At 38.3% G+C, this 23,955-nt stretch overlaps 1 protein-coding gene and 1 non-coding gene across 11 annotated transcripts in view; one reads left to right on the forward strand and one right to left on the reverse strand.

The window, feature by feature from the left end:
- The window catches only part of RPAP2 (RNA polymerase II associated protein 2), a 101,463-nt gene extending 88,624 nt beyond the window's left edge, over nt 1–12,839 (forward strand). For 3 of the 10 annotated variants that reach the window (XM_053214427.1, XM_053214431.1, XM_027058601.2), the window contains one exon: nt 9,053–12,839. The gene's annotated coding sequence lies outside the window, so the exon portion shown is untranslated. The other 7 variants (XM_053214429.1, XM_053214434.1, XM_053214428.1 and 4 more) reach the window with 4 other exon arrangements.
- Nucleotides 12,840–21,083: 8,244 nt separating this feature from the next.
- On the reverse strand, nt 21,084–21,279 carry LOC113599708 (U2 spliceosomal RNA). The gene has a single exon (XR_003420618.1). It is a non-coding gene; the product is annotated as a U2 spliceosomal RNA (small nuclear RNA).
- Between the last annotated feature and the right edge of the window lie 2,676 nt (nt 21,280–23,955).

Genomic DNA, 23,955 nt, shown 5'->3' on the forward strand with positions numbered 1-23,955 from the left:
GAAACCTAACCACTGTAGCCATCCACTGAGAACTTCCTCCTACTTCCCTCTTGAAACCATTCCCAACACAGCCAATAGCTTAGTCATCTCCTTTGCAGGTAAGCCGGTGAATGTACAAGTCCTGCTCTGTTGAATCCGGACCTTGCTCCCTGGCACATAGCCGTCCTCTACTCTCCCAGGTTCTTGCCTTTTTCACAACTATCAGAGTGTCCCCTCTTTCATCCTGCCTTAATCATACCTCTCCCTTTCCTCCTTTTACTTCTCACTTCATTCTCTCAGGTGCTCAGATAAGTATTGATTTAATGTTAAGATTGAAGAAATTTAGCCAAAACTACAAATGAGACCTTCTCAGGGAGCTTTTTTTTTCTTTTTAACTTTCAATTTCTTGAATTATACAAGCTTACTGTAAAAATTAATACAGAATTGCAAATGTAATTTTAAAAAGGAAAATTCCCCTCTCTGCCTCCAATCCTATCTACTTCACAGAAGCACATTTGATATATATCATTTTATTTTTTATAAAAACAAAAACAAAAAGCTCTTCAAGCACATCTTTAAATTTATGAGAAGGAGAGGAATTTTGGCAGAGAAGAAGGAACAGCATCCCTTTATTGAACCTGCTTGATAATTGAACATAAGGAGTCAGCACAGTCACTACTGCCCAATTTATTCCCAGTGGCTTTCAAATGACCCTGCTCCCCTGAGGACCTTGTAAAACAAAGGCTTTTACATAGGGAATGAGCTCAGGTTGACCTGTGTAAACATCAATTCAGAGGCCCTTCTAAAAATATAGTGAAGTTGGAGTTTGTTTCATTGAGCTTCAGGTAAAGAAAATAACAAAGAATGCCTTACCCAGAAGTCCTCCCTATTTAATGAATAATACAATCAAGAATCATTTTTAATTAACATATTTAAAACTTGTATATAAACAGATGGCGTTAAAGTATTTTTGAGGACTTTTGACAATAGATGTTTTAAGTGGACTTAACACTTCCTTTGTAATCATTGTTTACTTACACAAATAATGTAAATAATCAAAGGTAAACCTTTGCCCAGACTCAGTATTATAAGGGATTCTGAATGAATGGGCCCTCATTACATCATTTTCCCTATGAGAGACAGGGAGAGTCCGGTTAAGATGGCAGAGAAGTAAAGGGACCCTGGATTTTCCTCCTCCCTCAAAAACAGCTGTATTGAGGTCAGATTACTTGGAACACACAGGAGATAGATCTGTGGAGTAGCAGAAGGATCTAGCAGATGCAAGGTGTGTCTATGTGAATTGGGGAAGATAAAATAGCAGAGCCAGGGAGGGGAGGGAACCTTTTTCTGTGGAGAGACAAAAGAAGAGAAAGAGAGGGGTTGTGAGAGTACAGCATCGTGTTTGCACAAGAGGAAAACCTCTCTGGACCATGGACTGGGGAGTGAGAAGTACTGAGTGTACCAGTTTTTCTTCTGTCAAAAGCTTTTGGACCCGAAACTGTGAGGTTTCAGAAATGTGTTACTTTCTCAGGAGCAGAGCCATGGTGCATGCTCTTGGGGAGGAGGACCCTGGCCCCCAAGGGCATAGCATGGTGTAGCAATCTCTGATCCCTTGGGCCCACTGGTAGAGAACAGTCCCCTTCCTGGAGTACTTTTGGAAGAGAGTTTATTGCCACCCCAAGGACAAAAGTCCCTGCAGGTGCCAGCTTAAGGTCTTTAATCAGAAGCGGGGAGAGGCTTTATTCCAGGAGTGGGGAGCAAATCTGCCTTGTGCTGGATGCTTTAAGACTTTGGGTTTTGAATCCCAGCTGTTCACCAAGGAAAAATGCAAGAGAGTTTTGGCGCAGGGCAAGCTGACTTCCCTCGCTAATCCTTGAGGGCTGCCTGAGAAGCAGGGGTTGAAATCCCCAGTCCTGGTACAAAGATTGGGGTGGCATCATTTTACGCACCCCCCCCCAAACCCAACATGGTGGGACTTCAGAGAGCAACACAGTGGCCCCCAGTGGAAGTGAGAGCCACTTATACCACACCCTACCCCTCTGTGCCAGCAACTGTTTATTTACTGGGTCAAAAGTGATACTAAAACGCTTCTCCTCCAGACTAGCACAGCACCCAGGCACCAACAGAAGTCTGTTTTTTTTTTTTTTTAACCTCTTCCTTTTTTCCTTTGGAATCAGGCTCATAGTTTGCTTTTTTTTTTTTTTCCCTTTCTTTTTCTTTGGAATCAACCTTATAGTTTCTGATTGTCTGTTTGGGTTTTTTTTGTTGTTGTTCCTGTTCCTTTTCTCTTTTTATAGGATTAGTTCCCCCCACCCTTTTTTTCCAGGGTTATGTCAACCAACAAATCAAAGCTTACCTAGAGGTCCAAACACTTCACCGCTGCAAACAAGGAAGAGTTCTGACCAGTGGGAAAGAGCAGCCAAAACAACAGCAGAATGCACATACCATACACCAGAGTATGCTCCTAGAGTGTCAGGCCCTGGACAGTGTATGACTCCTCTTTAATATAGTAGTACTCTCAGATACAGGAAACATAACAGGTTTTTAAGACATGTAAAAGACAGAAACTTAGCCAAAATGACAAGATGGAGGAATTCTCCCCAAAAGGAAGATCAAGAAGAAATCATAGCCAGGGGCTTGCTCAACACAGATATAAACAATATATCTGAACAAGAATTTAGAACAATAGTCATAGGACTACTAGCTGGGCTTGAAAAAAGCATAGAAGACCCCAGAGAAACCACTGCTGCAGAGATCAAAGACCTAAGAACTAGTCAGGATGAACTTAAAACTGCTTTAACTGAGATGCATAACAAACTGGATATAGTGACATTGAGGATGGAAGAAGCAGAGAAGAGAATAGGTGAAATAGAAGATAAGATTATGGAAAATAATGAAGCTGAAAAAAGAGGGAAAGGAGGTTACTAGATCACAAGGGGGACTTAGAGAACTAAGTGATTCCATGAAACTACATAACATCTGTATCATAGGAGTCCCAGAAGATGAAGAGCGAGAAAAAGAAGGTTTATATGAACAAATTATGGCTGAGAAACTTCCCTAACCAGGGGAAGGAAACAGGCATCCAAGTCCAAGAGACTGAGAATCCCATTCAAAAATCAACAAAAACAGGTCAACACCATGACATATCATAGTAAAACTTGCAAAATACACAGAGAATTCTGAAAGCAGATAGGGACAAAAGATTCTTAACCTACAAGGGCAGACACAGAAGGTTAGTGGCAGACCTGTGCAATGAAACTTAGCAGGCCAGAAAGGAGTGGCAGGAAATACTCAATGTGCTGAATAGGAAAAATATGCAGCCAAGAATCCTTTATACAGCAAGGCTGTCGTACAGAATAGAAAGAGAGATAAAGAGTTTCCCAAGCAAAAACTAAAATAGTTTGTGACCACTAAGCCAGCACTGCAAGAAATTTTAAGGGTACTCTCTGAGTGGAGGGAGAAAAAAAAAAGAACCAAAGTAGCAAAAACTACAAAGAACCAGAGAACATGACCAGAAACACCAACTCTACAGATAACACAGTGGCACTAAATTCATATCTTTCCGTAATCACTGTGAATGTAAATGGACCAAAAGCTCCAATCCAAAGACATAGGGTAGCAGATTGGATTAAAAAAAAAAAAAAAACGGGGCACCTGGGTGGCTCAGTCAGTTAAGCATCCGACTTCAGCTCAGGTCATGATCTCACAGTCCTTGAGTTCGAGCCCCAAGTCAGGCTCTGTGCTGACAGCTCAGAGCCTGGAGCCTGCTTTGGATTCTGTCTCCCTCTCTCTCTGCTCCTCTCCTGCTCATGCTCTGTCTCTATCTCTCTCTCTCAAAAATAAATACATTTAAAAAAAATTTTTTTAATCTATATGCTGCTTATAAGAGACTCATTTTGGACCTAAGGACCCTTGCAGATAGATGGTTCTCCATCCCTTCACTTTCTATCATGCTAATGGAGGTCAAAAGAAAGAGTAGCCATACTTAGACAAACCAGATTTCAAAACAAAGACTGTAACAACAGGTGAAGAAAGGCATTATACCATAATTAACGGGTCTGTCCACCAAGATCTAACAATTGTAAATATTTATGCCACCAGTGTGAGAGCACACAAATATACAAATTAGTTAATCACAAAGAAACTCCTAGATAGTAATACAATAATAGTAGGAGACTTTAATACCTCACTTACAGCAGCAGACAAATCATCTAAGCAGAAAATCAACAAGGAAACAATGCTTTGAATGACACACTAGACTGGATGGACTCAACAGATATATTCAGAACATTTCATCCTAAAGCAGAATAACATACATTCTTTTCAAGTGCATATGTAACAATGTCCAGAATAGATCACTACTGGGTAACAAAACCAGCCCTCAATAGGTACAAAAAGACCAAGGTCATACCATGCATATTTTCAGATCACAATGCTATGAAACGTGAAATCAACCACAAGAAAAAATTTGAAAGCCCTCAAATACATGGAGGTTAAAGAACATCCTACCAAAGAATTAATGGGCCAGCCAGGTAATTAAAGAAGAAATGAAAAAATACCTATGAGGAAACAAAAATGAAAACATGACAGTCCAAACCCTTTGGGATATAGCAAAGGCAGTCCTAAGAGGAAAATACATTGCAAAACAGGCCTATGTCAAGAAGAAAGGGGGTGGCCTGGGTGATTCATTTGGTTAAGTGTCTGACTCTTGATTTTAGCTCAGGTCATGGTCTCACAGCTTGTGAGTTGGAGCCCCTGCATCAGGCTCTGCAACGACAGTGTGAAGCCTGCTTGGGATTCTGTCTCCCCACCCCGCCCCCCACCGCCGTCCCTCCCCTGCTCAAGCATGTGTTCTCATTGTCTCAAAAATAAGCATTTTTAGAAAATTAAAAATTAAAGAGGGAGGAGAAGTCCCAAATACACAACCTAACCTCACACCTAAAGGAGCTAGAAAAGGAGCAGCAAATAAAGCCCAAAGCCAGCAGAAGGGAAATAATAAAGATTAGAGCAGAAATAAATGATATAGAAACAACCAGTAGAACAGATCAATGAAACTAAAAGCAGGTTTTTTGAAAGAATCAATAAAATTGATAAACCCCTAGCCAGACTTAAGAAGAGAGGACCCAAATAGATAAAATCATGAATTAAAGAGAAATCACAACCAACACCACAGAAATACAATTATACTGTGAAAAATTATATGCCAACAAACTGAACAAAATTCCTAGACATTCACACACTACCACAACTCAAACAGGAAGAAATAGAAAATTTGAACAGGCCCATAACCAGCAAAGAAATTAAATCCGTTCCCAAAAATATCCCAACAAATTAGAGTCCTGGGCCAGACTGCTTCCCAGGGGAATTCTACTAGACATTTAAGTAAGAGTCAATACCTGTTCTTCTCCAACTGTTCCAAAAAATAGAAATGGAACAAGAGCTTCCAAACTCAATTCTATGAAGTCAGCTTCATCTGGGTTCTAAAACCAAAGACCCCACTAAAAAGGAGAATACAGGTCAATATCCTTGATGAACCTGGATGCAAAAATTCTCAACAAGATATTAGCAAATCAAATTCAACAGTGCATGAAAAGAATTTTTCACCATGATCAAGTGGGATTTATTCCTAGGCTGCAGGGTTGGTTCAATATTCACATATCAATCAATGTGATATATTATACCACAATAAAGGAGAAGAACCATATGATCCTTTCAATAATGCAGAAAAAGCATTTGACAAAATACAGCATCCTTTTTTGATAAAAACCCTCAAGAAAGTAGGGATAGAAGGAACCTACCTCAACATCATAAAAGCCATATAGGAAAGACCCACAGCTAATATCCTCAGTGGGGAAAAACAGCTTTCCCCCTAAGGGGAGAAACACAACAGGGATGTCCACCATTGTGGTTCAACATAGCACTGGAAGTCCTAGCCTCCGCAATCAGACAATAAAAAAAAAGACATCCAAATTGGCAAAGAAGTCAAACTTTCACTCTTCACAGATGGTATGATCTACATAGAAGATCTACATAGAAAACCCAAAAGCTTCCACCAAAAAACTGCTAAAACTTAATACGTGAATTCAGCAAAGTTGCAGGAAGTAAATTCAACATATAAAAATCGTTTGTATTTCTGTATGTTGATAATGAAGTATAAAAAAGGAAAATCAAAGAACCGATCCCATTTACAATTATACCAAAAACCATAAGCTATCTAGGAATAAATCTAACCAAAGAGGTAAAAGGTCTATATACTGAAAACTGTAGAAAGCTTATGAAAGAAATTGAAGAAGACTCAAAGAAATGGAAAAGTATTTCATGCTCATGGATTTAAAGAACAAGTATTGTTAAAATGTCTATACTACCCAAAGCAATCTACACATTCAATGCAATCCCTATCAAAATAACACCAGCCTTCTTCACAGAGCTAGAACGAACAAACGTAAAATTTGTATGGAACCACAAAAGACCCCAAATAGTCAAAGTAATATTGAAAAAGAAAACCTAAGCAGGAGGCATCACAATCCCAGTCTTTAGCCTCTGCTACAAAGCTGTAATCATCAAGACCGTATGGTACTGGCACAAAAACAGACACACAGATCAGTGGAACAAAACAGAGAACACAGAAATGGGCCAACAAATGTATGGCCAACTAATCTTTGACAAAGCAGGAAAGAGTATCCAATGGAAAAAAGTCTCTTTAGCAAATGGTGCTGGGAAAACTGGACAGCAACATGCAGAAGAATGAAACTGGACCACTTTCTTATACCACACACAAAAATAAACTCAAAATGGATGAAAGGCCTAAATGTGAAACAGGAAGCCATCAAAAATCTTAGAGGAGGGGCACCTGGGTGGCTCAGTCTGTTAAGCATCTGACTTTGACCCAGGTCATAATCTCATGGTCCGTGAGTTCAAACCCCGCTGTCAGCGACCCTGAGCCTGGAGCCTGCTTCAGATTCTGTGTCTCCCTCTCTCTCTGCCCCTCCCCTGCTTGTGCTCTCTCAAAAATAAATAAACGTTAAAAAAAATTTTTTTTAAATCTTAGAGGAGAACACAGGCAACAACGTCTTTCACCTCAGCTACAGCAACTTCTTACTAGGCGTGTCTCAGGAGGCAAGGGAAACAAAAGCAAAAATAAACTATGGGACTTAATCAAGATGAAGAGCTTCTGCACAGCAAAGGAAACAACCAACAGAATGGGAGAAGATATCTGCAAATGACATATTAAATGGTTAGTATCCAAAATCTATCAAGAATTTATCACACTCAATACCCGAAAAACAATCCAGTGAAGAAATGGGCAGAAGATATGCATAGACACTTTTGCAAAGAAGACATCCAGATGGCCAACAGTCACATGAAAAGATGCTCAACGTCACTCATCATCAGAGAAATACAAATCAAAACCACAATGAGATGCCACCTCACACCCGCCAAAATGTCTATAATTAACAAAGAACCCTTTTGCACTGCTGTTGGGAATCCAAACTGGTGGCAGCCACTCCGGAAAACAGTATGGAGGCTCCTCAGAGGATTCAAAAAAGCTGCTTCAAAGGAGCACATGCACCCCTGATGCTTATAGCAACACTATCAGCAATAGCCAAAGTATGGAAAGAGCCCAAATGTTCACCAACTGATGAATGGATAATGAAGATGTAGTGTGTGTGTGTGTGTGTGTGTGTGTGTGCGCGCGCACGCGGAAGTACTCCACACAATGGAATACTAACTCAGCAATGAAAAAGAATGAAATCTTACCATTGCAACAACGTGGGTGGAAGTAGAATGTATTATGCTAAGTGAAATAGGCAGAAAAAGACAAGTATCGTATGATTTCACTCCTGTGGAACGTAGGAAACAGAACCAATGAACACAGGGAAAGGGAAGGAAAAATAAAAACAGAGGGAGGTAAACCATAGGAGACTCTTAAATACAAAGAACAAACTAGCAGTTACTAGAGGGGAGGTGGGTGCAGAATGGGCTAAATGGGTGATGGGTTATTAAGTAGAACACTTGTTGGGTGAGCACTGGGTGTTATATTTAAGTGATGAATCACCGGGTTCTACTCCTAAGACCAATACTACACTGTATGTTAAGTAACTTGAATTTAAATAAATTTTTTTTAAAGGCTAAAAAATAGAAACAGCTTTGAGTAGGTAGTTGAATTTTTTCTCTGCATGATTTCTATAAATCATAAATTCACTTGTGTATAAAGACTAATGTCTAATAACCTTTTCATTATTAAATTACTATTAGCAAGTATGTGTTAATGCTTTTAATTGCAAATTTAAAAAATCTAGCTTTTCTTATGATAGAATGTTAATTATCTTTTGCTGCTTAACAAATTACTCTGAAGACTTTAAGCCACTACCATTTTTTATCTGACACTTTCTATGAGTCCAGAATATGGAAACAGTTTAGCTTAAGGACTCTGGCTCACAGTTTCTCATGAGTGTGCAGTTAAGCTGTTAGGGCTACAATGTCATCTGAAGGCACAACTAGAGTAATATTCCCTTCCTAAGGTCACTCTTGTGGTCGTTGGTAGGATTTAGGTCCTCACAGGCCGGTGAACTTGGGCCTCAGTTTTTCATTGGCTGTTGTCTGGAGACCTCTACATAGTATACCTCACTACTTCTCATGTGCTTTATCCTTACAGTGAGCAAGATGGAAGCTACAGCTTTTTTGTAACTAATCTCAGAAAGTGACATCCTATCAGTGTAGTCAAATGTACACTGTACATCAAATCAGTGTAGTCCACTGTCTTGGTAAGAGTCTTGAACTTCACACTAATTGAGGGCACACCTGAACCAATCCATATGCCCATGGGATTGCTATAAACTAACCCCATCATTCTGGCAAGGGATGGGGGTGAGAGAAGAGGAATTTCTTACTGATCTAGACCCATCACAGCCTTCCCTCAACTGAATATGAGTTGGGTCTATTCCACATAAACCACTATTGCTATGTAATGAGGAAAAATGGAATATATTGGGAAGACAACACAGTGTTCCCAAAAGCTACCAAAATATTTTAGGTGTTTTCTTCAAACTGTCCTTTTTTTTTTGCTTCACAGGTATAATCCATGAAGACCAAATAGAAGATGAACTTCATCATTTCTGGAATTCTAGCTACAATAGTGATCTGGTGGTGACTGATTACTAGCTTTGTTCCAAGAAAGACCTTTATCTTCTTAGATTTCAGCCCCCTGCTTCCCAGTTCCTAACTGTACAGTGACTTCCCCCACATAGAGGAGAACCATTATTCCAACAAGGATAACTAAGTACTTGTATCCCTAACTATAAGACATAGTATTTTTATTTGTTTGAAAATGAAAAATGAGGTTTTAAGTTGAAACTTTAATAAATCTTAGTGACCTTATTTTTTTCTGGATGATTCTAGCCATTGTATCAGTTCACAAAATAATTGAGAAAATTCTCATTTTGGCCTCCTGGTCTAAACTCTAGATTTTAAGAATAATAAAGAGGTCAATAAATGCAATCTAAGATGAAGCCCTTTGGAAGTCTTGTCATTATATTTATTTATTTATTTTTAAATGTTTATTTTTGAGAGAGTAAGCAGGAGAGGGATAGACAAGAAGACAGAGAATCCCAAGCAGACTCTGTGCTGACACTGGGGCTCAATCCCCAAACCATGAGATCATGACTTGAGCTGGTATCTCAAGGGCCAGATGCTTAACCACCTGAGTCACCCAGGTGTCCCTAGTCATTATTCTTTTAAAGAAACTGTGCTATAAAATGGTCCTGAGCAATTTAGTTAACCCTACAAGTCCAAAACAGGAGTATCTCAGAATTTTCTGGACTCGCAAAGAAATAAAAAATTAAAAGGAAATTGTAATTTATTTTCAAGAGACAATCTCTGGAATTTATACCGCTTTTTTCAAAATGTCTATCAAGCATGCAAGTTAGCAAGGCCTCCAGACCAGTTAAGGGGGGCTCAGTTTGGGAAGCTTTACTGGAGGGCCAAGAAACAAAACAAGGTCTATTCCCTTGGACACTAGAGGAAATGAAAGCTGCTAAAAGTCCAACCATGGAAAGGGTCCAAAAAGCAGCCTCATAGGGTGGGGAACATAGTGGATGAGAATCTACAGTAATCAATATAGTGTGGTATTGGTAGGCACAAAGATCAGTGAAGCAGGGGGTCAGGTGGGAAGATGGCGGAGTAGGAGGACCTTAAGCTTGCCTTGCCCAAATATACAACTAGATAGTACTCACATCAGTGTAAATAACCCAGAAAATGACCCAAAGACTGACAGAATAAATTCCATAATTCCATAAATGGTAGAGAAGAGGCCAAATCAAAGAAGGTAGGATGGTCTGGAGTGAAATGAACCAGGCCTTTCACACTGGGGAGTCCATGAATGTGGAGGACAGATCCCCATATCTGCATTTGAAAGTGAGAGGGTCCAAATGTCTTGAGTTCTTAAAACCAGTGAGACTTAAAGCCTGGAATTTTAAAAATCAAGCTCAAGTCTGGGAGAGACTAAATGGCTTTAGGAAGCAGAGTCCCTGCCCTTAGCACAACAGGGGTGCCTGGGTGGCTCAGTCAGTTGAGCATCCAACTCGATTTCAGCTCAGGTCATGATCTTGCAGTTGTGGGGTTGAGCCTTGTGTTAGGTTCTGCACTGAGCATAGGGCCTGCTTGGGATTCCTTTCTGCCCCTCTCTTTCTCAAGTAAATAAAAATAAACATTGAAAATAATTTTTCAAGACAGCACAACAAACAGCCTATACAGATACAGCACAAAACCAGCAGTTTGAAAAATGCCAGGGGTAGACAGAGGGAGAGTGATTTGTTCATCTCAGAGCATGGCCTGGAGAGACCGGGATCACGGGCAGACCCCCTTCCAGGACAAAAGAACTGGCAGGTGCCATTCCCCTCCCCACCCCCAGCATAAACAACAGCTACCTGCAGGAACTAGTGCAGTGTGGATACTTGTTACCTAACTTAATTACACCAAGCCCCACCCTTCACATTTCGGATCCACCTTTCCAGTCATGGCCGCCTTAGTTCAGTCACTGCGAGGCCCCTCCCCCAGAAGACCAGTGGAAATTCTGCCAACACCGTGTCTCCTGACTGGCACCTTGTGCAGAACTCTGTTCTCACAGGTGCAGGTCTCATTTCACAAGCAGACCACCACACACCTTTTTAGATACTGCCCACAGTACACAAAAAGCCTCTGTAGACAAGTGGACTGAAGAAAAAGAGGCCAACACTCAACAGCAGAGCATACACAATACTCCCAGGAAACACTCTCTGAAGCACCAGGCCCTGGGAAACAGGCACTACAGGACCTCTTCTTTATAAGGCTATTATCTTTAAGAGCACAAGAAGCAGCTGACTTGCCTAACACAAAGAAACAGACACAGGAAATCAGACAAAATGAGATAGAGAAATAGTTCTCAAATGAAATAATAGGACCAAACCACAGCAAAAGATCAAAGTGAAACAGACAAAAGTGATATGCCTGATAGAGAATATAATGATTTTAACAATACACACCGGACTTTAGACGAGTGGAGGACATCAGTGAGACCCTTAACAGAAATAAAAAGCAGCTAATCAGGGATCAAGACCACAATAAATGAAATGAAAAATACACTTGATTGGGTGGCTCAGTTGATTATGTATTAAGCATCCAACTCTTAATTTCAGTTCAGGTCATTACCTCACAATTTGTGGTTTTGAGCCCCACGTTGACCTCTGTTACCAGCACAGAGCCTGCACAATAAGTATTTCTGTAGGAAAAAAAAAAATCAGTCAAGGGATTCACAAAATGAAATAATGTGAAATATGATACCATATACCTAAAACATGGAGGGGAGAGGACTAAAGAATGGGTTTGAACTTAAGTGACCATCAACTGCTATATGCAGAAGATATTCTAGATAAACCTAATGTTAACTACAGATCAAAAACTAGCAATAGATATGCAAAGAATAATGGGAAAGGAACTCAAGTATATCACTGAAGAAAGCCAACAAAGCACGAAAGAGCAAGAGGAATCAGAGAAAATCTATAGAAACAACCATAAATAAGTAATACAATGGCTATAAATACATATCTATCAATAATTACTTTGAATGTAAATGACCAAACACTCCAATCAAAAGACATAGGGTGACAGAGTGGATAAAAAAAAAAAAAAACAAAAAAACAAGATCCATCTGTATGCTACCTACAAGAGACTCATTTCAGACTGAAAGACACTGCAATTTGAAAGTGGGGGATGGAGAAATATTTATTATGGAAATGGATGTCAAAGAAAGCTCAGGGAGCAATACTTAGACAAAATACACTTTAAAACAAAGTCTGTAACAAGAGACAAAGAAGAATACTATATACTAAGAAAGGGGATAATGCAACAAGAGAAATATAATTGTACATATTTATGCAACCAGCATGGGAAACCCCAAATACATAAAAGAACAAACATGAAGGAATTGATATTAATATAATAACAGTAAGGGATGTTAACACCCCACTCAAACTGATGGACAGATCATCCAAACAAAATCAACAAGGAAACAGTGGATTTGAATGACATATTGGACTAGATTTAACAGACATATTCAGAACATTCCATCCTAAAACAGCAGAATCCCCCCTGCCTTTTTTTTTTCAAGTATATATGGAATGTTCTCCAGAATAGATCATGTTAGGCCACAAAATAAGTCTCAACAAATTAAAAAATAAAAATATCAAAGTCCTATCCTCCATCTGTCCTACCACAACAGTATGGAACTAGAAATCCATGACACAAATCTGGAAAGAACACAAATACATGGAGTTAAATAACATGCTGCTAAACAATGAATCGGTCAACCAAGAAATCAATGAAGAGGGGCGCCTGGGTGGCTCAGTCGGTTAAACGTCCGACTTCGGCTCAGGTCACAATCTCGCGGTCCGTGAGTTCGAGCCCCGCATCGGGCTCTGGGCTGATGGCTCGGAGCCTGGGGCCTGCTTCCGATTCTGTGTCTCCCTCTCTCTCTGCCCCTCCCCCGTTCATGCTCTGTCTCTCTCTGTCTCAAAAATTAAAAAAAATAAAAAAAATAAATCAATGAAGAAATAAAAAATGACGTAGAAACAAATGAAAATGAAAACATTCCAAAATCTCTGGGATACAGCAAAAGTGGTTCTAAGAGGGAAGTTTACAGCAATACAGGCTTACCTCAAGAAGCAAGAAAAATCTCAAACAACCTAACCTTAAAACACCTAAAGGAACTAGAAAAGAAGAACAAACAGAACCCCAAACCAGTAGAAGGAAGGAATTGATAAAGATTAGAGAAGAAATAAATGAAATAGAAACTTAAAAAACAACAGAACAGATTATTAAAATCAGGAGTTGGTTCTTTGAAAAGAACAACAAAATTTATAAACTTTTAGCCAAGCTCATCAAAATAAACAAAAGAGAGGACCAAAACAAAGTCACTAATGAAAGAGGAGAAATAACAATGAACACCTCAGAAATACAAACAATTGTAAATTCTATTACAATATAATAATTCTATTATGAAAACCTATATGCCAACAAAGTAGACAACTTAGAAGAAATGTATAAATTCCTAGAAATATATAACCTACCAAAACTAAAGCAGGAATAAATAGAAAATTTGAACAGATCTATTACCAGCAATGAAACTGAATCATTGATCAAAAAATTCCCAAATACAAATCCAGGAGCAGACAGCCTCACAGGCAAATTCTACCAAACATTTAAGGAAGAGTTAATACCTGTTCCTTTCAAACTATTCCAAAAAATACAAGAGGGAAGAAAACTTCCAAATTCATCCTATGAGGACAGTTATCACCTAATACCAAAACCAAATCAAGATGCCACAAAAGAACTACAGGCCAGTATCTCTCATGAATATGCATGCAAAAATCCTCAACAAATTTTAGCAAACCCAATCCAACAGTACATTTAAAAAAAATCATACACCATGATCAAGATAGATGCAAGAGTGGTTCAATATTTGCAAAACAATCAATGTAATACATCAATAAGAAAAAGGATAAAAACCATATAATCATTTCAACAGATGCAGGAAAAGCATTTAACAAACTACAATTCATTCATGATGAAAACCCTCTGCAAAGTAGGTCTAGAGGGAACATACCTCAACAATGACGGTCATATATGAAAAACCCATGGCCAACATCATACTCAAAGGTAAAACTGAGTTTTTCCCTAAGAGCAGGAATAAGACAAGGATGTCCACTCTCACCACTTTTATTCAACATAGTACTGTAAGTCCTAGCCACAGCAATTAGACAACATAAAGAAACCAAAGGCATCCAGATTGGTAAGGAAGAAAGAAAAGTTTCACTATTTGCAAATGTCATGATGGTATATATAGAAAATCCTGGACTCCACCAAGAAACTACTAATGTATGAGTTCAATAAAGTCACAAGATGCAAAATCAATGTACAGAAATCTGTTGCATTCACATACACTAATAATGAAGCAGCAGAAAGAGAAATTTAAAAAAAATCCCATTTACAATTTCCCCATAATAATAAAAAAATATCTAGGAATAAACTTTACCAAAAAGGTGAAAGACCTGTACTCTGAAAACTATAAAATACGGATGAAAGAAATTGAAGATGACACAAAGAAATGGAAAGACACGCCATGCTCATGGGTTGGAAGAACAAGTATTGGTAAAATGTCTATACTACCTAAAGCAATCTACACATTTTATGCAATCCCCATCAAAATACCTATAGCGTTTTTCACAGAACTAGAACAAACGAACCACAGATGACCTTGAATAGCCAAAGTGTTCTTGAAAAAGAAAAAAACTGAAGGTTTCACAATTCCAGATTTTGTTATATTGCAAAGCGGTAGTAATTAAAGCAGGATAGTACTGGCATAAAAACTGACACATGATCAATGGAATAGAACAGAAAACACAACTATATAGTTAATTAATCTTCAACAACAGAGGAATGAATATGCAATGGGAAAAAGACAATCTCTTAAAGGGTATTGGGACAAAGCATATTGGGTATTTTTCACAGTCATGCAAAAGAAAGTAACTGGACCACTTTCTTACACCACACCCAAAAATAAAGTGGATTAAAGACCTAAATTTGAGACCTGAAACTATAAAAATCCTAGATGAAAGCACAGACAGTAATCTCTCTGGCAATGCTCATAGCTACATTTTTCTAGATATGTCTCCTGAGGCAAGGGAAATAAAAACAAAAATAAACTATTAGGATTACATAAATCTAAAAAGTTTCTGCACAGCAAAGGAAATAGTTAAGAAAACTAAATGACAACCTACTGAGCCAGAGAAGATATCTGCAGATGGCATTTCTCATAAAGGGTTAGTATCCAAAATACATAAAGAACTGATGCAACTCAATACCCACAAAACAATACAATGAAAAAATGATAAGACATGAACAGACATTTCTCTCAAGACATCCAGATGGCCAAGAAACACACGAAAAGACACTCAACAGCACTCGTCATCAGCTAAGTGCAAATCAAAACCACAAGGAGGTATCACCTCATATCTGTCAGAATGGCTAACATCAAAAACACAGGAAACAACAAGTGTTGGCAAGGATGTGGAGAAAAAGGAACCCTCTTGCACTGCTGGTGGGAATGCAAATTGGTGCAGCCACTGTGGAAAACAGTATGGACGTTCCTCAAAATATTAAAATTATAATCCAGTACTTGCACTACTGGGTATTTACCCAAAGAATACAAAACACTCATTCAAAGGGATATATACACCCTTATATTTATTGCAGCATTATTTGGAATAGCCAAACTATGGAAGCAGCCCGTGTGTCCATCGATAGATGAATAGATAAAGAAGATGTGGTATATGTATGCAATGGTATATATTATTCAGCCATTAAAAAAAGAATGAAATCTTGCCATTTGCCATGACATGGATAGGGCTAGAGCATATAATGCTAAGTGAAGTAAGTCAAAGAAAGACAAATACCCTATGATCACAATCCTCTGTGGAAGAAACAAAAGAAGCAAAGAAGGAAGAAAAAAAAGAGAGGCAAACCAACAGATTCTTAACTATAGAGAAGAAACTGATAGTAACAAGAGGGGAGATGGGTGAGCAGATGGGTGAAATAGGAGATGAGGATTAAAGAGTACACTTATCATGGTGAAATAAAAGATCCATGGAACAGAATTGAGAGTCTAGGAATAAACCCTCATATTTATGGTCAATTAATTTGCAATGGAGAAAGGATGGTCTTTTCAACAAACAGCGCTGGGTTGTCTGATATCAGATGCAAAAAAGATGAATTTAAACCCTTACCTACCACTATATGTAAAAATAAATTGAAAATGGATCAGAGACCTAAATATCAGAGCTGGTAGTATAAAACTTGTAGAGCAAACAGGAGAAAACTTACATGACATTAGTTTACAATGAGAGGTGTTAAATACATTGTCAAACATACAATCCATACAGAAAACTTTAAATTAGACTTTACCAAATGTAACAGGAAGGAAAACTTCCAAACTCCTTCTATGAGACCAGCATTACCCTGATAACAAAACCGAAGACACTACAAAAAAACAAACAAGTCAGTGTCAATGATGAAATACATGTAAAAACCCTCAACAAAATATTAGCAAACCAAATTCAACAATACATTTAAAAAGTCATTCACCACAACCAAGTAGGATTTATGCCAGGGATAAGAAGGTGGTTCAATATTTGCAAATAAACCTTACACATCACATTAATAAGAAAAAGGATAAAAACCATAGAATCATTCCAATAGATGCAAGAAAAACATTTGACAAAGTACAGCATCCATTCATGAGAAAGATTCTCAACAAAGTAGGTTTAGAGGGAACATATCTCAACATAACAGAAACCGTATGTGAAAAACCCACAGCTAACATCATACTTAATGGTGAAAAACAGCTTTTCCTCTGAGGTCAGGTCAAGACAAGGATGTCTACTCTCACCACTGTTATTCAACATAATACTGGAAGTCCTAGCTGAAGCAATCCAACAACATAAATAAATAAAAGACATCCAAATCGGCACAGAAGAGGTCAAATTTTCACTCTTTACAGATGACATAATACTATATCTAGAAAATCCCAAAGACTCCACCTCCCCCCAAAAAAACTATTAGAACTCATAAACCAATTCAGTAAAGCTGGAGGGTACAAAACTTATAGAAATCTCTACACTAATAATGAAGTAGAAGAAAGAGAAATTAAGGTAATAATCCCATTTAAATGGCACCAAAAAGAATAAAATAATGGTAGGTCTTTCACCTCCTCCTTGGTTAACAAGGTGAAAGACCTGTACTTTGAAAATTATAAAACATTGATGAAAGAAATTGAAAGCCACACAAATGGAGAGATATTCCATGCTCATGGTTTGTTAGAATTTGTACTGTTTAAATGTCCATACTACCCAAAGCAATCTACAGATTCAATGAAATCCCTATGAAAATACCAACATTTTTCACAGAACTATAACAAATAATTTTAAAATTTGTATTGAACCACAAAGACCATAAATAGCCAATGCAACATTGATAAAGAAGAACAAAGCTGGAGGTATCCCAATTCCGGATTCAAGATATACTGCAAAGCTGTAGTAATCGAAAGAGTGTATCAGTACTGGCACAAAAACAGACAAATAGGTCAATGGAACAAAATAGCCCAGAAATAAACCTATGCTTATATAGCCAATTAATCTACAACAAAGGAGGCAAAAATATACAATGGAGAAAAGACAGTCTTTTCGATAATGGTGCTCAGACAACTGGACAGCTACATGCAACAAAGTGAAACTAGACCCATACTCACTCATACACAAATTAGACTCAAAATGGTTTAAAGACCTAAATGTGAGCCCTGAAAACTCCTAGAAGAAATCATAAAGAACCATAAAGAAACCATAAAACTCCTAGAAGAAAATACAGGCAGTAATCTCTCTGACATCACCTTTAGCATCTTTTTCTAGCAGTGTCTCCTCAGGCAAAAGAAAAAAAGCAAAAATAAACTACTGGGACTACACCAAAATGAAAAGGCAACCTACTGAAGGGAAGAAGATATTTGCAAATGATATATCCAATAAGGGGTTAATACCCAAAATATATGAAGAACTTGTCCAACTCAGCCCCAAAAACTCAAAACAAAACAAAACAAATTCCAATTAAAAATGGCCAAGAGGGATGCTTGGGTGGCTCAGATTAAGCATTTGACTTCGGCTCAGGTCAGGATCTCACAGTTTTTGAGTTTGAGCCCCATGTCGGGCTCTGTGCTGACAGCTCAGAGCCTGGAGCCTGATTCAGATTCTGTGTGTGTGTGTGTGTGTGTGTGTGTGTGTGTGTCTCTCTCTACCCATCCCTTCTCTCTCTCTCTCTCTCTCTCTCTCTCTCTCTCTCTCAAAACTAAAGGTTAAAAAAAATTAATAAAATAAAATGTTTAAAAAAATTTTTTAATGTTATTTTTGACAGAGAGTGACAGAGCATGAGTGAGGGAGGGGCAGAGAGAGAGAGAGACACAGAATCCAAGGCAGGCTCCAGGCTCCAAGCTATCAGCACAGAGCCCGATGCGGGGGTCGAACACATGGACCATAAGATCATGACCTGAGCCGAAGCTGGACACTCAACAAACTGAGCCACCCAGGCACCCCATAAAATAAGGTATTTTTTAAAAATAGGCAGAAGAGGGGTGCCTGGGTGGCTCAGTCCTTTAAGCACCCAACTCTTGGCTTTGGCTGAGGTCATGATCTTGCAGTTCATGGCTTCAAGCCCCGCATTGGGCTCTACACTGATGGCACAGAGCCAGCTTGGGATTCTCTCTTTCCCTTGCTCTCTGCTACTGTCCACTTGTGCTCATGCTCTCTCTGTCTCTCTAAGTAAAAAAACATTTTTTAAATGGGCATAAGAAAAGCATACCAAAAAATCATAATCCAGTTAAAGATGGGCAGAAGACATGAACAGACTTTTCTCCAAAGAAGACATCCAGATAGCCAACAGACACATGAAAAGAGGCTCAACATCACTCATCATCAGGGAAATGCAAATCAAAACCATAGTGAGATATTACCTCACACCTGTTAGAATGGCTAAAATCAAAAACACAAGAAACATCAAGTGTTGGCAAAGATGTGGAGAAAAAGGAACCTTCTTGCAGTGTTGGTGGGAATGTAAACTCGTACAGCCACTATGGAAACCAGTATAGACGTTTCTCAAAAAATTAAAAATAGAACTACCATATGATCCAGTAATTGCACTACTGCATATTTACCCAAAGAATATGAAAACACTAATTCAAAAAGATATGTATACCGCCATGTTTACTGCAACATTATTTACAATAGCCAAGTTATGGAAGTAACACAAGTGCCCACTGATGGATGAATGGGTAAAAAAACAGGTGTGTGTGTATATATATATATATATATATATATGTAAATATATATATGTAAATATATATACACACACATATATATACACACATATATGCATATGTGTGTGTATATATATACACACATATGTGTGTATATATATACACACATACACAATGAAATATTAATCAACCATAAAAAATGAAATCTTGCAATTTGCAACAACATGGATGGATCTAGAGCACAAAATGCTATGCGAAATACATCAGAGAAAGACAAATACTGTATGATTTCACTAATATGTGGAATTTAAGAAACAAATGAACAAAAAAACAAAAAACATACTCTTAACTATAGAGAGCAAACAGAGGGTTACCAGAGGGGAGGTGGGTGGTAGATGGGTGAAATAGGTGAAGGGTATTGAGTACGCTTACAATGAGCACTGAGTAATGTATAAAATTGTTGAATCACTATATTGTACACCTGAAACTAATACAAGACTATATGTTAATTATACTAGAATTAATTTTTTTTAAGAAATGGACAGAGGACCTGAATAGACATTTTTTCAAAGATGACAGATGGCCAACAGACACTTGAAAAGATGCTCAGTGGTACCAATCATCAAGGAAAAGCAAATCAAAACCATAATGAGGTATTACCTCAAACCAGTACAATTGACTAGAATCAAAAAGAGAAGAGTAACAAGTGTTGACAAGGATGTGGAGAGGAAAGCCCTTGTGCTCTCTTAGGAATGTAAATTGGTACAGCCACTGTGGAAAACAGTATGGTGCTTCCTCAAAAAATTAAAAATATAAATACCATATGATCCAGTAAACCCACTGCTGGGTATTTAGCCAAAGAAAACAAAAATACTTAAAAACTGAGAATAAACTGAGGGTTGATGGGGGGTGGGAGGGAGGGGAAAGTGGGTGATGGGCATTGAGGAGGGCACCTGTTGGGATGAGCACTGGGTGTTGTATGGAAACCAATTTGACAATAAATTTCATATTTAACAAAAACAAAAAAAACCCAAAAATATAATTCAAAAAGATATATGCACTCTTATGTTTATTGCAGTATTATTTACAATAGCCAAGATACAGAAGCAACCTAGTGTTCATCAAAAGATGGATAAAGAAGATGTGGTATATATAGACAACGGATTACTACTCAGCAATAAATAGAATGAAATCTTGCCATTTGTGACAACATGGATGGATGCAGAGGGTATTATTCTAAGTAAATAAAGTCAGAGAAAGACAAATACCAAATGATTTCACTTATATGTGGAATCTAAAATACAAAACAAATAAAAAAGAATTTTAAATATTGTGATCAAACTGGTGGTTGCCAGAGGGAAGCTGGGTGGGAGGATGGGTGAAATAGATAAAAGGGACTAAGAGGTACAAATTTTCAGTTATAAAATAAATAAGTCATGGAGATAAAAAATAACAACATATGGAATATAGTCAGTAGTAATATTGTGGTAATACTGTATGGTGACAGATGGTGACTACACTTATGATGAACACTGACTAATGTATAAAATTATTGAATTAATACATTGTGCAACAGAAACTATTAACATTGTATGTTAGCTATACTTCAATGAAAAAAAAAAAAAAGACCAGAAACAACAAATGTTGTCCAGGATGGGAGAAAAGAGAACCCTCAAGAACTGTCAGTGGGAATGTAAATTGGTAAAGCCACTGTGGAAAACAGTATGGAAGTTCCTCAAGAAATTAAAGTAGAAGTACCATATGACCCAGTAAATTCCACTTCTGGAATTTATCCAAAGGAAACAAAAACATTAATTCTAAATGATACATGCACCCCTATGTTCACTACAGCACTATTAAACTGATAAAAACAGATACTACACTTGATCTTAGCCAAAAGGCCGAGAAGTGATTCACTGCAGCACTATTTACTGTAGCCAAGGTATGGGAACCACCAGAGTGTCCATTGACAAATGAATGGATAAAGAAAATGTGGGGAGGGGCAGGTGGGTGATGGGTATTGAGGAGGGCACCCTTTGGGATGAGCACTGGGTGTTGTATGGAAACCAATTTGACAATAAATTTCATATATTGAAAAAAAAATGTGGCATATATAGTCAATGGAATATTACTCAGCCATAAAAAGGAAGGAAATCTTGGTACTTGCAACAATATGGACGGGCCTTTAGGGCATTATACTAAGTGAAATAAGTCAGATGGAAGAATACAAATATCATATGATCTTACTTGTATGTGTAATCTACAAATAAAAATTTTTAAATATTTAAAAACCAAGCTCAAAGATACAGAGAACAGATTGGTGGTTTCAAGAATGGTGGGGCATGGGGAGGGTTGGTGGTGAAATGGGTCAAAGGAGACAAAAGGCACAAACTTCTAGTTATAAAGTAATTAAGTCCTGGGAATATAATGTACAGTATGGGGACTATAGTTAATAATACTGTATTGCCCATTTGAAGTTTGCTGAGAGTAGATCTTAAAAGTGCTCATCACAAGAAAAAAAAACGTAAATCTGGGCCAGGTGTGGTGACAGATGTCAACTAGACTTACTGTGGTGATCACTTCACAACATACACAAATATCAAATGATGTGGTACACCTGAAATTCATAAAGTGGTACAGGTCAATTATACCTCAAAAAATTTTAAACAAAATTGTTAACAATCACAAATAAAGAAGGGCCCCTCCATCTGTCCTACTAATGACCAGGGTATAGAGGGGAAGAAGCTGCTGTATCCCACTGCCCCCCACTCTGGGCCCAGAGACACCTCTTTAGTTTTCTCTCACACCCTGCAGGGGTAGGGCCCTCAAGTAAGGACACAGGAGCTCACTACTCACTCATTAGGAAGCAAAATGGACTAATGCCCAAATGGACCACAACCACCTCTGTCACCCGGTCACCACACAGCTCTGGGGCTATTGCATGTGCCTCTCACACACTCCTGCCAGGTTGAAGTTAGTTCAGGAGGACCAGAGCAGATTTCAGTTCAGCTCAAAGAACTGTGCTACATCTTTGTTTCTAAATGTCATTTTCCAATAAAAGGATACAAGCCCCCTTGGGAAATTGGCCGGTTCTAAGGCTGGGGTAGGAAAAATACAAGACAAGCCTGGAGCATCTTATAGTACTGCAAAGCCAACAAGTGCTTACTACTGAAGAAAGGCATGCATGGCCCTCCACAGCAGGCTGGTCTGCAGCTCCCACTGCTCAGGCCACTGAGTGGGTAGGAAAAACCCTGGGTGATTTTAAGCTTTTCGTCCACAGGCTTTTAAACAGAAAATGGAAATAAGGTCAGAAAATAATTATCAGTTTTAAAATAAATCAATGAATAATACTGTTTGTAGATAGTACTCCTTATAGAACGTGGAGTTAGTCCACCCTTTGAGAGTGGTTTAAACTTAGTGACCTGCTTCCACAGAATAGGGAAAGGAAACACAACACCTTAACCAAGTGATGAAGTTCATATCCCCCGTGCTATCATGTGCCCCCTGATATGTGTGATGAGAAAGGACTTCACTTCTACGGTATTCTTCCCCAAAACCATAACCTGGGTCTAATTACACAAAAACAGACAAATCCAGTTTGGTCACATTTCTTCATGAAATTTGGATAGTACCTCTTATGGCACAAAGTCATGAAAACAAGGAAAGACTGACCCGGGGAGACATGTAAACTAAACACAGTATGGTATTCTAGTCTGGATCAGAACAGGAAGAGGACATTAATAGAAAAACTGGTCTGGACGTTAGTTAATAATAATAAACCAATACAGTTCCTTAGTTTTAATAAATGTACCATGGAAGTGCAAAATGTAAATAATGGGGGAAATTGGGTAAGGGGTATGCAGGAACTCTGTATTTCTCCACAGCTTTATATAAATCTGTAATTATTTCAAAATAAAAAGTTTATTTTATATATAAAAAAAAGTACTGGCTGGACATGAGAAGGGATGCAAAGACAAGGCAGTCATCGCCCTCAGAATCGTCAACCTTCCTATGGGAAGGAGACATGACAAGGGTAAATGCGTTGAAGAGGAACATCCATCCTGGTTTGCTTGGGATAGTCCCTACTTTATTATCTCAGCATCATTGATTACAAGCATCCCTTTTACTTCCAAAAGTATTCTGATTTGGACATTAGATTTTTTGGTCACACCACTTAAAAGTACAGGGTACGGTGAGGTGGTCAGAAATAAGTGGAACATCTGTGATGGCATGGAAGGATGGATGGGGGTAAGAAGTGGAAATAGGGGGATAGGAAGGCAAAGGTATGACCCAGGCAGGGGCAGCCTCAAGAGGAAAGGCCCAGAGGCAGGTAAGACCCACCATGTATTCTTTTTTAAGACACAGAAGTCTGAAGTTGGAGAAAACAGAAAAACAGCAAGCATGATTAAGAAGATGGGGTCAACCAGGGTCTGGACTAGAACTCTACTGGGACAGTAAAGTATTTTCAAGCAGATGGGAGGGAAAGGGACTTTGCCACCCTACAAATGAAAAACCTACAAAATCAATTTTCTTGAGAAAGATTCTTTCCCACCCCCTTTACATACCTAGTCTTCCCAACTCTTCCTATA

Source organism: Acinonyx jubatus, chromosome C1 (assembly GCF_027475565.1).
Source record: "Acinonyx jubatus isolate Ajub_Pintada_27869175 chromosome C1, VMU_Ajub_asm_v1.0, whole genome shotgun sequence".
Lineage (NCBI taxonomy): Eukaryota > Metazoa > Chordata > Mammalia > Carnivora > Felidae > Acinonyx > Acinonyx jubatus.